Raw genomic sequence first — 14,383 nt, forward strand, 5'->3', positions numbered from 1 at the left:
ATTTCTTCTCAAAATATCATTTAAATAATAAATCTTTACTTTTATGTTTTTATATTTTTTTTTTTTTGAAAAATTTATTGGTTCAGTTCTATGTTATAGGTAGTCTTCTCAATAGACAAACATGATTTGGTTTTTTTTTACGAAGGCCACCAAGTATTTGGGAAAGATTTGTATATATTAATAAAAAAAAATAACATTAATAGATTAATAAAAAATATGGGAGAACATCGTATATCGTATACCATGAATATATACATATTTATCGAGTGTGATGTATAAAAAATCTCATTTACATATATATAATTATAAATATTATATTTTTTTTAATTAAATGTTAATTTATTTATTCTTCAATTGTACATAATATTGTATTTGAAATTTACTTTGATAGTTATTATTATTGAGTACACTACTATGTGAAATCAATATGTGATGCAATCTCTTAATATATTTGTACCATTTTGTTATTCAATACATTTTCACACATTTTTCTTAAAAAAAAAGTGCATGATGTCAAATAATTTATTGCAAAAATAGTACTTAATAAAAATAGTATTATTATAACTTTTTTCATTAAATATTTTAAATGACTAGCTTATTAGTAATATAATAGATACAATTCAATTGTGTAAATAATGTAAAATATAATGATAATAAAAAAAAAATAGTGGATACTCAAAAATTGATGAAAGCAATGATAAGTGGCAACCACGGGTATATATATATTAAAATATTTAGAAGTTGTGACATTATAATCTTTATGTTTTTATTTTTGATAAATGAGAGTGATATAATTAAATACTATGAATATCAATCAATATATATATATATATATATATATAAGAAATATAAAAAAAGCCATGTAGAACTTTATATGAGCTATCTTCAATCTTTTTTCTATTCTCTATTTTCTTATTTATTTGATAATTTTATTAATTTATCATAACTATTATTTTTTTTTATGAATATTATAACTATTAATTAATTGTACCTATGCTTATAAGTTATAAAAAAAATCAAAAGACATATATACAATTAAATTGCACTCTATATGAGTTATCTTCAATGTTCTTTCTTTTCTTATTTATTTAATGTTTTTATTAATTTATCATAACTATTAATTAATTGTGTCCATTTAAATTATATAATAAATTAAGATTTGATTGAAAAAATTAATAATAATATGTAGCTTATAATGTAATTATTAATTCTATATATATATTTTACATACTAACAATCTATATATGTATAAATATATATATATATATATATATATATTAATATCAATCATCAATAATTATTAATAAATATATAGGAAAATTTTCAAAAAGTGAGGTGGCTGTTCTCTAAATTATTGTTTTTTCTCTCATTTTTTTCTATTTTTATTTACTAACAATAATATGATTAAAATAAAATATTAATTAATAATTATTAGTGAATAGAATTCTAACAAACATATTATATTAATTTTTTATTTTAAAAGAAAAAATGATAATAAATCATCATTTATTAAAAAATTTAATGGTGTCTTTTCATTTTTTATAACTTAAATTATTATTATTATTATTATTAGAACATTTGACGGTTATTAATAACAAAAAATAAACATATTGGTGTATTAAAAAAATAATAATTATATTGTTTAAAAATAAATATATAATTAATAGTTAGGCTTTCTATTTTTTAATTGTCTTCACTCCCTACATGATTTTTATACTTATATATATAAATGTTTCACACTTTAAAACTTTTATTCATTCTAATTGAAATTTAGTTTCTCCATGTAGGCCTAAGAATAGTTATAAGTATAGATTTATTAAATGTAAAATCAAGAACTCCAAGATAAACACAAGGTTCTTTTTTAAAATAAAATTTAAAGTTAGTATATAAATACATATATATATTTGTTAGTCTTGCTATTTTTGAATTGTCTTTACTTTTATATTATTTTTATACTTTATATATATTTATCGTTCTACTCATAAATATTAATATATTTTAATCAAAATTGTAATTTTTGCATGTAGGTATGAGACTGACTATAGGTATAAAATATTGATCGAATTTTAATTCAACACATTCAAAAGAAAAGTAAATTCAAGATTAGTTAATTTATGTATATATATAAATATACAGATTTTTATTTGAAAGTAGTTTTTTTATATTTAAGTGTGTCTATATATTTGTACTATATATGTAGTATGAAAGTTTTTGATATGCGTGTACTCAAGCTATTCTATGTTTTTTTTTAAAAAAAAATCCATATCTATGTAATTATGATGCTATGTAAATTGGGGCGATATCTATCTAAAAAGATTGTAATTTTTTTTTTATATATATTTTGTGGTATTTTTAGATTATAAAATGCACAAATAAATTAGTAATAAATGTAGTAGAATTTTAAAAGAACATATACATAAGGTTTTTTTAAAAGTTTTTCTTTATACGGCTATATTTCTTTTTTACAATTTTAATGCACAAAATAGAAATATAATTTTCTCTCCTTCATAATATTATTAACCTATATTTTCTTGGATTGAATATTTTTATAATTATTCTTCTAAATTATTATATTTTGATAGTTCTTTCCTTTAATAAATATATTGATTTAAATATATATATATAAACAAATTAGAAGAAAAATATCCAGTTGAAAAAAAAAATCTTACTTTCATATTTATTTTATGTAATTTTTCTTTAATTAGTGGTAAAAATAATTCAATTAATTAAAATAAAAAAATTGAAAAGAAGGATAGAGTGAGTAGAGTGACCTTTTCATCCATGTTTTTTTTTCTTTATTTATTTGACCTTTCATTCTTAAATAACTATTATTTTTATTGATTTTTTATATTTTTACTTTAATTTTCTCCTATATTGTTAGTTTAATATATGATTAATGTTTAAAGTTCAATAAAAATAATAAACACTTTTAATTTATTGTGGTATATTTATTTTTTTCTTTTTCCTCTCAATATTGGGACAGAGGCTATAAATTTTTTTGCTATACTTTCTTAATAAATACATAAATCAGTATTTTTTTTATAATTTTTTTAAAATAATTACAATTTTTATAATCTATAATAAAAAGAAATCATACAATTCAATATACTCATCTTTTAAGTGGTTTTTTAGACCTCAAAAGCAACATGTATTTATATTTTACAGCTCTATAATTTTATTGTTGCCTAATTTATAGTAAGCTAAACGCTAATGAATATTATTTATTTTAAATTACATTTTAAATAAAATGTAAAAAAATTACATTAAAATAATTAAAAGAATTATAAAAGTGAGGTTGAACCCGCGCGAAGCGCGGCTTAGTTCCCTAATTAATAATATTAGTAATTGCTCATTTGAAAGTCCAATTCTCTATATTCATAAATATTATATATCGGCGTTAAAAAATTACTTTTTTTATATTTATTGGAGATATGAATATAATTTAGCTATTATTTATTTTATGGAACATTTTTCTTTCTCTTACAGTACAAGTTATTAAAAAATATTTAAGTAGTATATGTATCGTAGTTGAAAACATTGTCTTTATTTATTTATTTAATCTATTGGTGTTGTTTTTACATGATATTTTACAGGATTATCACAAAATAAAAATTCAACAAAAAAGAAAAAGTAATGTCTACAAATGCAAAAGTTCATTATGGTTGCTATGATTGCAAAATAATAATAATAATAATAATAATAATAATAATAACAATAATAAAAAAAAAATTAATACAAGTCATTTAATTTCTATTTCATATATTGTACTTCTTACAATATTATATAAATCTCTTCATATTTTCTATTACAAAATAAAAGAACAAACTTGCTATAATTTTCCTTATTTCTCATTATATATAGAAATATATATTTACACCTACTTTTTTTTTTTTTTTGAAAGAAAGACTTACCAAATAAATAAAAAAAAATAGCTTGAACAAATAAATATTATTTGAACAAATAGTTAGAGAAAAAAATATTTAATATTTTATATATATAAAAAAAATAGCTTGATCGTTATAAGTTTGATCATATTCTCAAATAAATAAATTTTTTTACATATAAAAAATACCTTATATTAAGTAACTTTCTTCTATTTTTATTATTTTTGTAAAATGTTTATTAACTAGATATTTATAAGTATTTGTCTATTTTAATTATACATTATACATAAATAGAATTATTTGATCATTTATTGCTTTTTTCTCAAAGAAATAGTGAATTTTGAAATCATCAATATATAAGACATATTATTTATTGTGAAAAAAATAATAATAGTCAAGGATTTGAATCTGAGAATTTTTTTTTTTTATTATATTTTTATAATTTGAATGTGATATGAATTTGGATTCATTTTGATTTGATTATTTGAATTTATTTTGATCATATTTGTTTGATTTATAATTTGTTTAATGTATGTGTTTTTTTTTTATGATTAATTAATAAGGATAAATAAGTTTGTGGCAAAATGGACCACAAAAGATATTTACAAGATAATGCAATATAGAGGGTTAAACAATAGCTGTACATCAAAAGAGATACGGTGATGCATGATATTATATATTTTTTTTTTGAATGATTACAATGTAGAGATGATGCTTTGCGAGGGAATGCACTTCATCAGCGAAGAAAATACTAACAACAAAGTATAGCTAATGTGAATGTCGAAAGAATAAATAAAGACTATCAAGATTTAACTCTTTCTTAATTTTGACTATTTACTTATTTATCGAGAATAATTGAATTTGAGTATGTTATGTTTTAATGTTTAGAGTTATTCTTTCACATCAAAACACGTATTTTTCTTCAAAAATTAAAATTAAAATTACTTTAAGGAATTTTTTTTTGTTGAGAATTTTAAGGAGTTGTTCTCATGTAATTACAATATTTTAAATTATTATTTTAATTGTATTAATAATTTTTTCTATTATATTTTAAGAACATTTTAAAGAAGAACCGCGCGAAGAGCGAGTATGTTACCTAGTTAAATAATAAAAAAGTAACCACATTCTTTGAGTAATGACAATATCGAATCCTAAAAATAACAGACAACAACAAACAATTATAACCAAGAAATTAAAATACTGATTTAAACAATAATACATGTTGGGTCTGGACTCTGGTGGCCCAAAATGTTTAGGCCTAAAGGTGACCAAATACACCAAAGTGTGAACTTTGATTCTAAACGTGACAAACTCTTACTAGTTACTAGTCAAGCTCTCATTGGTATCATAACCGAGAAGGAACTTATAACATATATATAACATAAATATATATATGATGAAGACTGTTCTAGCGAGAGACCAATCAGAATGTCAACCATGGTTTTATTTTTATCTTTGTGGAAGTTTCATGCCTATATATTATTCAGTATACAGAACTATAGATCGAGACTAATTAATAATATCAAAACATGTCTGAAAACTTGTCATAATTCCAATAAGCTGTGGTATTATTACAAAAATATCTACATCATATAAATAGCATAATAATGAATTTTTACCTCATTATAACTTTGTTAGCTGGCTAAGCAATAACATTTCCAACACTTTCTTCAATACAAGTTACCTTGAAGTAGGCCTCCATAGAAATGCATTAGGTTCTCTTACAAAATCAACACCAACCTTCATAGCAAATTGTCCAAGAGGAACACCAAGAACTGAATCTTGTGGATCATCTGAAATGAAATGAAATATCCAACAACAACAATATTCCCAGAACCAGTCTAATCCAAAAGGTTGCACTTTTGGCCTCGAATTTTAATATCACCCTATAATCATCCAAATATTACTATAGTTTGGAAATAATAAATCAACTTAGAAATATATAAATAAATGATAATAATACTAAAATCTTACCTGAGTAGGATGACTATGTGTGTTGGACTGCTCTCTGCTCGAGTTAGAATGAGACTAAGTATCACAAACAAAAGTTTAGATACAATAAATTTTTTCCACTAATTACTTGAGTAGTATAGCTAATAAAATACTTGAATGTATATAATAGTTAAAATCAAAATACTAGAGACAAAACAAAACAAAATGATTCTATAAACCTACATAAATACTCCACAAACCTTGAAAAAACAATTTAATAATTTACTTTAGAATTTATGAAAGATGTAATGCCCTAATGCTAAGGCACGCTACAGTGATTTTTTTTCAATTGAAATGCTGTCTTTGCTAATCAAAGAATTTTTTTCGAAAATCGTGTCAAATTAAAACCTTTAATATTAACTATGAAACTTTATAAATTTTACAAAAATATTTACAAGTGCTAGGATCCCGTTGATAAACTTTTTACAAATATTTAGAATACAAAAGTCAGGTCGCATAGCCACTACAAAATGATAATCCCAGATGTCCTAAGACCGAACACTCCAGGTCGCGCCGCCATGACATGTACAATCTCATCCTAGCTCAAGCTCACTCCTGTTAAGCTTTCGCCTTTTCTTTACCTACACATGGAAGTAGAACTGTAAGTCGACAGACTTAGTAAGAAAAGCATATAACATATCACATAATATCGACTTGTACCCATACACCTATTTACAAGGCTTAACAAATGAGTAAGAACGTTCCATACTAGGGTACAATCACTGTACCACATACACTTCGTACCAACATTGTACGAATGTTGGTAGGGTTTATTTCGTACCTTGAATACCACTAAGTGTTACACCACACACACCCTGTACTTCCCCATACTTATGCTGGTAACACCGTATGTACTCTTAAATAATATACACTATACCAATACACTCTATACCATTTCCGTACAAGTGTTGGTAGTGAATCAACCATAGCAAGTATGCATATACATTTCACACATACATACATTCACATATATATCACATATTATACGCTATTCTTACCTCTTTTTCGAATTCAAGTGAGTTGGCCGACCTGAACAAAATGTCTCGTGCTGGATGGATGTCCTAATCACATAATAAAATGGGGTAAATATCACACCAAAACCCTAATCCGGGAAACCTGAACCTCCAACTTAAGGTTCTACTATTACTAATTGGAACTACAATCTCCTAGGATATAGAGAATCACCCAACCAAGGCACTGAAATGGACACAAATCAAGGAAAATGAATTGTTCAGGAAATTTACCAAAACCAGTTAACCGGTTTGTACCAGGTTTCCCCAAACAATTCCAAACTTCCTCAAAACTTGTCCAAATACCACCAAACTTTTCAGAACATCTATAATGACCTTCCACAATATATTTAAATCAATAGAAACCAGAAAAACACCCTGAATCGAAACATGCCATTGATGACTCGAGTTTGACTTTTCAAACTCAAACTTGGTCATCCACCATAATATACAACAAAACTAATAGCAAGAACCTATTTCTAGCTTAATTTAAACTTAGAAATCGAATTATAACACAAACAAACCCTAATAGCCCCTATATCTCAAAATTGCATAATCAAGCTACCTTCAAGTTAAAAAAACTAAAGAACTAGGGTGCTAGAGCTTACCTCCTCTTGGAATCACTAAGATTACTTGCTGAATTCCAGAAAAATAGAAAGAAATCATTTGGTTCCCTTACACAACAATCCACTAATAATAGCAAATTCACCTAACCCAAAACGAGTCCTAGAATTACCAAAATCAAACCAAATTTCCTTAACATTTGCTTGATGAACTTCCCTACACAAAGCAGTATGTATAACCTGACATTGCATGTTGCACTCCTCAAGATCTAGAAAATGCCCAAAACAGGATTCTCAAAACATAGGAAGTTGCTTAGTAGTCAACCTATCCTTGATTTATGCAATAACACCCACATCGAACCAGTATATGATTTTTCCACAAAATCTATCCTCTGGTTTCAAGTAAAAATCCAAACCTGTAAGAAAATTTAAAAATAAACATAAAATATTTAAAAAGAAACTAACAAGTAAACTGTATTCTAAAATAATGAACTTAAAAATAAAAAGTAATACATCAATATTACTTTCATAATATTAAAAACAATAAAACAGTTTCTTTATTTTAATATAAAGCTAGATAAAAAACAATGATGAAATCAAAAATAGAAAAAACGATTAATTGCAACAAATAGGAAACCATCATTATGTTGATGAATATTCTATGAAAATACAATCTCTTTTGTTCATTTCTTTATTAAATTAAATCCAACATAGTTTCTATGGTAGTCAAGAAAAGGGGCATTAAGGCACAAAACTCAAAAAGTAACATATATAAGTGCTTAATCAAATTAAAACACCTAATCATAGATATATCCACAAGCAAATATTCACCATAACATTATTAAAAAGAAACTAACAAGTAAACTTTATCCTGAAATAAGTAACTTAAAAATAAAAAGTAATACAATGGTATTACATTCATCAAGCACAATCCTATTAAAAATATACTTAATAAAAAAACAAATACAACAGAAACTAATTAGTATACCAACAAAAATTATAGCCAAAAAAATCACTAAATCATAAATTGTTAATAACAAACACATTAAAAAAAAAAAAAAACACACACACACACACTGTAATGACCGCTTAAGTAATGTGGATTAGAAAAGGCAATTAGCACTAATTTTTATTATTTTATTATTATTTGTGAATTAATTTTGAATGTGGACCCCAATATTTAGAAATAAATATTAGAGTTATAATTTCTCAATTCTGGAGATTTTATTAAACTCTAGGGGTATTATTTAGCTTATATGTGAAATATGTTAATTTTGTAATTTTTGCTCGGCGACAACGGAAAATGCGATGGATGGCTAAATTGATCACATGGGTAAGTTTAGAACCCTATTTCATAGTGGGGAATATTTTAGAGAAAATAAATTATCGGGATTGAGCGGGGTTATGGATTTTGACCATTTTACCCCTAGCTTTGAAAATACCCTAGTTTTAAGTCTAAGGGCAATTTAGTCATTTGATCTATTTGAGGCTAGGTGGCTGGTTATTTTGGTGACACCTAGCACCCCTTTTTCTCAGCCAAGATAAGTTAAATATATTACTTAACTTAATTAGAAAGGAGAAAGAAAAGAAATTGGAAAATTAGAAATTGGTGAGAAGTTCTTTCTTCTCTCTCTCTCTCTTCGAAGGCAGCAAGAATCAAGGGGGAAGGGGCTGGGATTTTTCTGTGTTTTCAGCCATAGATTCAAGGGGAAACAACCTAAGGTAAGCTTCAATGGAACTCTTCTTTAGTTTTCAAGTTTTAAGCTTAGGTTGAAGGTGTGAAATTGAATTTCTGGGACTGTTAGGTTTTAAAATGTTTAGGATTCGAATTCTAGAGTTATTTTGAGTTGATTTAAGTCCCTAGTTGCTGGTTTTGATGCTTGATAATGGTTCTAAGCAAGCTTGAGTTTTGGAAACTCAAGCTTTGAGCTTTAATGGCATAAATTGAATTATTGGTTTGTTCTGTGATTGGTTGATTGGAAATGGATGTTTATACATTGTATACGTATACTGGAGAGTTTGGTAAAGTTTGGGATTGAATTGAATCAAGGGGGATAAATTTTTGGTTCCCAATGGTAGAATCGAATCTCGGCTGGGTGGTCTATACCAACCGGCCGACCGTTGGTGACCCGAATCGGGATGCCGGCTGGGGAACCGGCTCTACCCGTCGGGGAAATTTCCGTAACCCTAGTTTTGGCCAATTTTGAGTTATTTACGGTATTGCCATGAAGTCTATCGATAGGGAAACTTTTAGTTTCAAGTTTTAAGTCCCGAAAAGTGATTTAGCGAGTCACTCATCTGTGTTACCATTATTGTGATTAGGGCATCCATCTAGCACGTGAATTCGTTCGGCCAAAGACACTTGAATTCGTAAAACAGGTAAGAACTGTGTATAATGTGTGATATGAATATTCGAATGTATGTATGTGTTAATATATATGCATGCTTATTTGTTGTGATTCATACACTACCAACACTTGTACGGTTGCGATACAGAGTGCATTGGTAAGGTGTATGATGTTTATAAGTACATCATGGTGTTACCAGCACTTGTACGGAAAAGTACAAGGTGTCTGTGGTACAACACTTAACGGTACTCAAGGTGCGGTCCATACCCTACCTACACTAGTGTACGATGGTATACTGAGTGCATGTGGTACATGGTACATGGTCGTATCCTAGTTAGAACGTTCATACTCATCGTTAAGCGCTCGTAAATAGGTGTATGGGCGCCTATTTACGGAGTCGGAAATTATATGATATGTTATATGCATTTCTTACCGAGGTACGATTGACCCGCGCTCGCTTCCATGTGTAGGTAAAGGAAAGGCGAAGGCTGAACAGGAGTGAACCTGAGCTCGGGTGAGATTGTACATGTCAAGCAGCGCGACCTGGAGTGTTCGGTCTCGGGACATCTGGGAGTTGTATTTTGAAAGTCGTTGTGCGACCTGTAAATCTGTATATTTTGAATTGTATGCTTGAAAAGTAAAGTTTGTAAAGTTTTAAAAATCGGGATCCCGGCACTTGTAAATATTTTATTAAATTACAAAGTTTAGTATTTAATGCCAAAGTTTTAATTTGATACGTTTTTCGAGAAATTTCTTTGGTTAGCAAAGATTGCACAATTTTTGATAAAGCACTGTAGCGTGCCTTAGCATTAGGGCGTTACAATTTTGGTATCAGAGCCGCCAGGTTTGTCTACCGAAGCTTGCTATGACATGTACAATCTTCATCAGAGAAAGCTCGGTTCACGGTTCAGTAAGCCCGTACTTGTTTAGTACTTTAAATAAGTGTGATGTGAAAGCATGTTAGGAAGCATATTAGATTTAAATTAAATATATTTCTTTAAAAGGAAAGAAAGTGTGTTGCCTTTTACTTATTAAGAGCGGTGTTAATTTTGATCGCTGTCTAACCTGCCTGGCTTATGGATTCGCAGGCTAAGTCCTATTAAATGGACGCCCCGCGAAATACAAGAAGTCAGGGTGGCATGGTTGAGACCGGAGGCGGTCGGGGGAATCCTCAAAATCCTCGTGGCCGCGGCCGTGGCCGTGGTGGCGAGCTCGGGTGGTGGTCGCCACAGCCAAATCCACCTCAAGCTCCTCTGATTGGGGAGCAAAGATTTGCGGACATGCAAGATAGAATCCGCCGGCAAGATGAAGAGATTCTGTAGGTTGAGGCAAGCAGGTCCTCCCCGCCGTGCCTCCTCAAGAAGTTCAAAGCCGTTGCGGTTCCGGCGGTGCCGGGGAATAACCTCGTTGTTGGCAACCGTATGGAACCGTTGTACGAAAGATTTCGAAAACAGGCACCTCCAGTGTTTCTGGGAGGCCCTGATGTGATGAAGGCTGAGCAATGGCTTTCGATGATTGAGCGTATTCTCAACTTCATGGGAGTGGTTGGAAATGATCGGGTGACCTGTGCTACCTTCCAGTTTCAGGAAGATGCCCTTGTGTGATGGGAATTGATAACCCTCACTCGGGACGTCACGCTGATGACCTGGGAAGAGTTTAGGGAGTTATTCAACTCCAAGTATTACAATGAAGCGGTCCGCAGTGCAAAGCGGAAAGAGTTCACTGATTTAGTTCGACGGGGAATGTCGATCCGAGTACACAACGAAATTTGATCGGTTGGCTAAATTGGCGGCAGGAATTGTGCCCACGGACTTCAGTAAGAAAGAAAAATACTTAGCGGGTTTGAGTGCAAAAATCCGACATGATCTGGTTATTACCACTACTGAAGCAACCACGTATGCAGATATGGTTGAGAAGGCTTTGAGAGCCGAGAGTGCAGTAAAATTTCTTCAGGAGCCCCGGGTGACTCCGAGTGTTGGTGGAACCCCCACTGTTCCTACTCCTGTTTATGGTAGGGATGGTGGTGACTCCACCACTGAGCAGAAAAGAAAAGTTGTTCCAACTTCAAGGTGTTCGGGGGGGCTAAGCCCGTGGGAACCAAGGCGCAAGGAGGACGCCAGGGTTACTCTTATCCTGAGTGTCCAAGGTGCAAGAAACATCATCTAGGGAGAGTGTAACGGAAGACATGCTTCCTATGTGGCATGGTGGGGCATTTCAAAAAGATTGCCCCCGAGCAAAGAAAGAGGAGCCGAAAGCCGAAGTGAAACCGGTTCTCGCTCGTGTATTTGCCATTACCCAAGCCGATGCCGGTCCTTGTTGTGACAGTCGCGGCTTCCCGTCAACAACTTGTTATTTACAGTATTATTTGACTCGGGAGCTACACGTTCATATGTGGCTACAAGGGTGATTGATCTTTTGGGTAGGCCTTGTGAAATTTTAGAAAGAGGGTTGGGAACCCTAATGCCTAGCGGGGAATTGGTTATCTCTAATAGGCGCATTAGGTCTATGCCGATTAGGATTGAGGATAGGGAATTGAGTACTGACCTTATAGAGTTGAAATTAACTGAGTTTGATATTATACTGGGAATGGATTTTCTATCCAAGTATTCGGCCAGTATAGATTGTAGGCGTAAAATGGTGACTTTTCAGCCGGAAGGTGAAGATCCATTTGTTTATGTTGGATCGGTTCAGGGGTCTCGGATCCCGATTATTTACGTGTTGAGAGCTAGGGATTTGCTATGCAATGGTTGTGTAGGATTTCTAGCGGTAGTATTTGACTCAAAGCGGACACGAAACATTTGGGGCCCGAGGTGAGTCCGGTGGTGAAAGATTTTCTTGATGTGTTTCCCGAGGAATTGCGGGATTGCCGCCACAGCCGAGAGATTGACTTTGTAATTGATTTGGCACCCGGAGTCGAACCCGTTTCTAAAGCTCCATATAGGATGGCTCCGTGAGAACTCAAGGAGCTTAAGTTACAACTTCGAGGGATGCTTGATATTGGGTTTATTCGACCCGTGTATCGCCCCGGGGAGCTCCTAGGTTCTTTTTGTGAAAAAGAAAGATGGTTCCCTCAGAATGTGTATTGATTATCGGGAACTAAACAAGCTGACGATTAAGAACAAGTACCCGTTGCCTAGGATCGATGATCTGTTCGATCAGCTTCAGGGAAAGACAGTGTTTTCGAAGATTGATTTACGGTCTGGTTATCATCAACTCAGAATTCGGGAGGAGGATATACCGAAGACTGCTTTTAGAACCAGATATGGGCACTATGAGTTTATGGTAATGTCGTTCGGATTGACCAATGCTCCTGCAGCCTTTATGGATCTCATGAATAGGGTGTTCAAGGATTTCCTCGATAACTGTGTTATAGTGTTTATCGATGACATTCTTGTATACTCTCAGTCAGAAGAGGAGCACGAGCATCATCTTCGAATGGTGTTACAGCGACTTAGGGATCACAAGCTGTATGCCAAGTTCAAAAAGTGCGAATTCTGGTTGTCCGAGGTGTCCTTTCTGGGTCACATAGTTGGGAAAAATGGAATTATGGTTGATCCAAACAAGATAGAATCAGTGAAGAATTGGCCGAGGCCCAAGTCTGTAACAGAAATTCGAAGTTTTCTCGGGTTAGCAGGGTATTATCGACGTTTCGTCGAAGGATTTTCTAAACTTTCTATGCCCCTAACCGAATTGACCAAGAAAAATCAGAGATTTGTGTGGTGAGATAAGTGTGAATCAAGCTTTCAGGAGTTGAAGCAGCGATTGATAACAGCTCCGGTGTTAGCTTTGCCATCGGATCAAGAGAAATTTGTTGTTTATTGTGATGCATCCTGCATACGAGTCTGGGATGTGTTCTGATGCAAGCTGACAGAGTCATAGCTTATGCCTCTCGCCAACTGAAGGATTATGAGCAGCGTTATCCAACTCATGATTTAGAACTCGCTGCTGTGGTTTTTGCTTTAAAGATTTGGCGACATTATCTTTATGGTGAAAAGTGTGAGATTTATACGGATCATAAAAGTCTTAAATACTTTTTCACCCAAAAAGATTTGAATATGAGGCAGAGAAGGTGGTTGGAGTTAGTTAAAGACTATGACTGTGAAATACTATATCACCCCGGGAAGGCCAATGTTGTGGCCGATGCTCTGAGCAGAAAAGGTCCCGGTCAAGTGTGTACTACGGTTATGATAGCTCCTCAACTAGCCTTAGAAATGGTTAGTGCAGGAATTGAGTTCGTGGTCGGGAAATTACATAATTTAACACTCCAATCTGATCTGTTGGAGAGAATCAGAAAGGCACAACTGGAAGATCCCGAGCTAGTTAAAGTTCGAGATGAAGTAGTGGCTGGTCGGCCTAAAGGTTTTTCAATCTCGAGCAGTGGAATGTTGTTATATAAAGCTCGAGTCTGTGTTCCTAGTGATGATGAGCTTAAGAAAGAGATACTTGATGAAGCTCACACCACGCCATATTCGTTGCATCCGGGAACCACCAAGATGTATCAGGATTTAAAACCCTACTTCTGGTGGTATGGGATGAAAAGAGACGTGGTGGACTATGTGTCCAAGTGCTTAACCTGTCAGCAGATT

The sequence above is a fragment of the Cannabis sativa genome, chromosome 4, assembly GCF_029168945.1.
Source record: "Cannabis sativa cultivar Pink pepper isolate KNU-18-1 chromosome 4, ASM2916894v1, whole genome shotgun sequence".
Lineage (NCBI taxonomy): Eukaryota > Viridiplantae > Streptophyta > Magnoliopsida > Rosales > Cannabaceae > Cannabis > Cannabis sativa.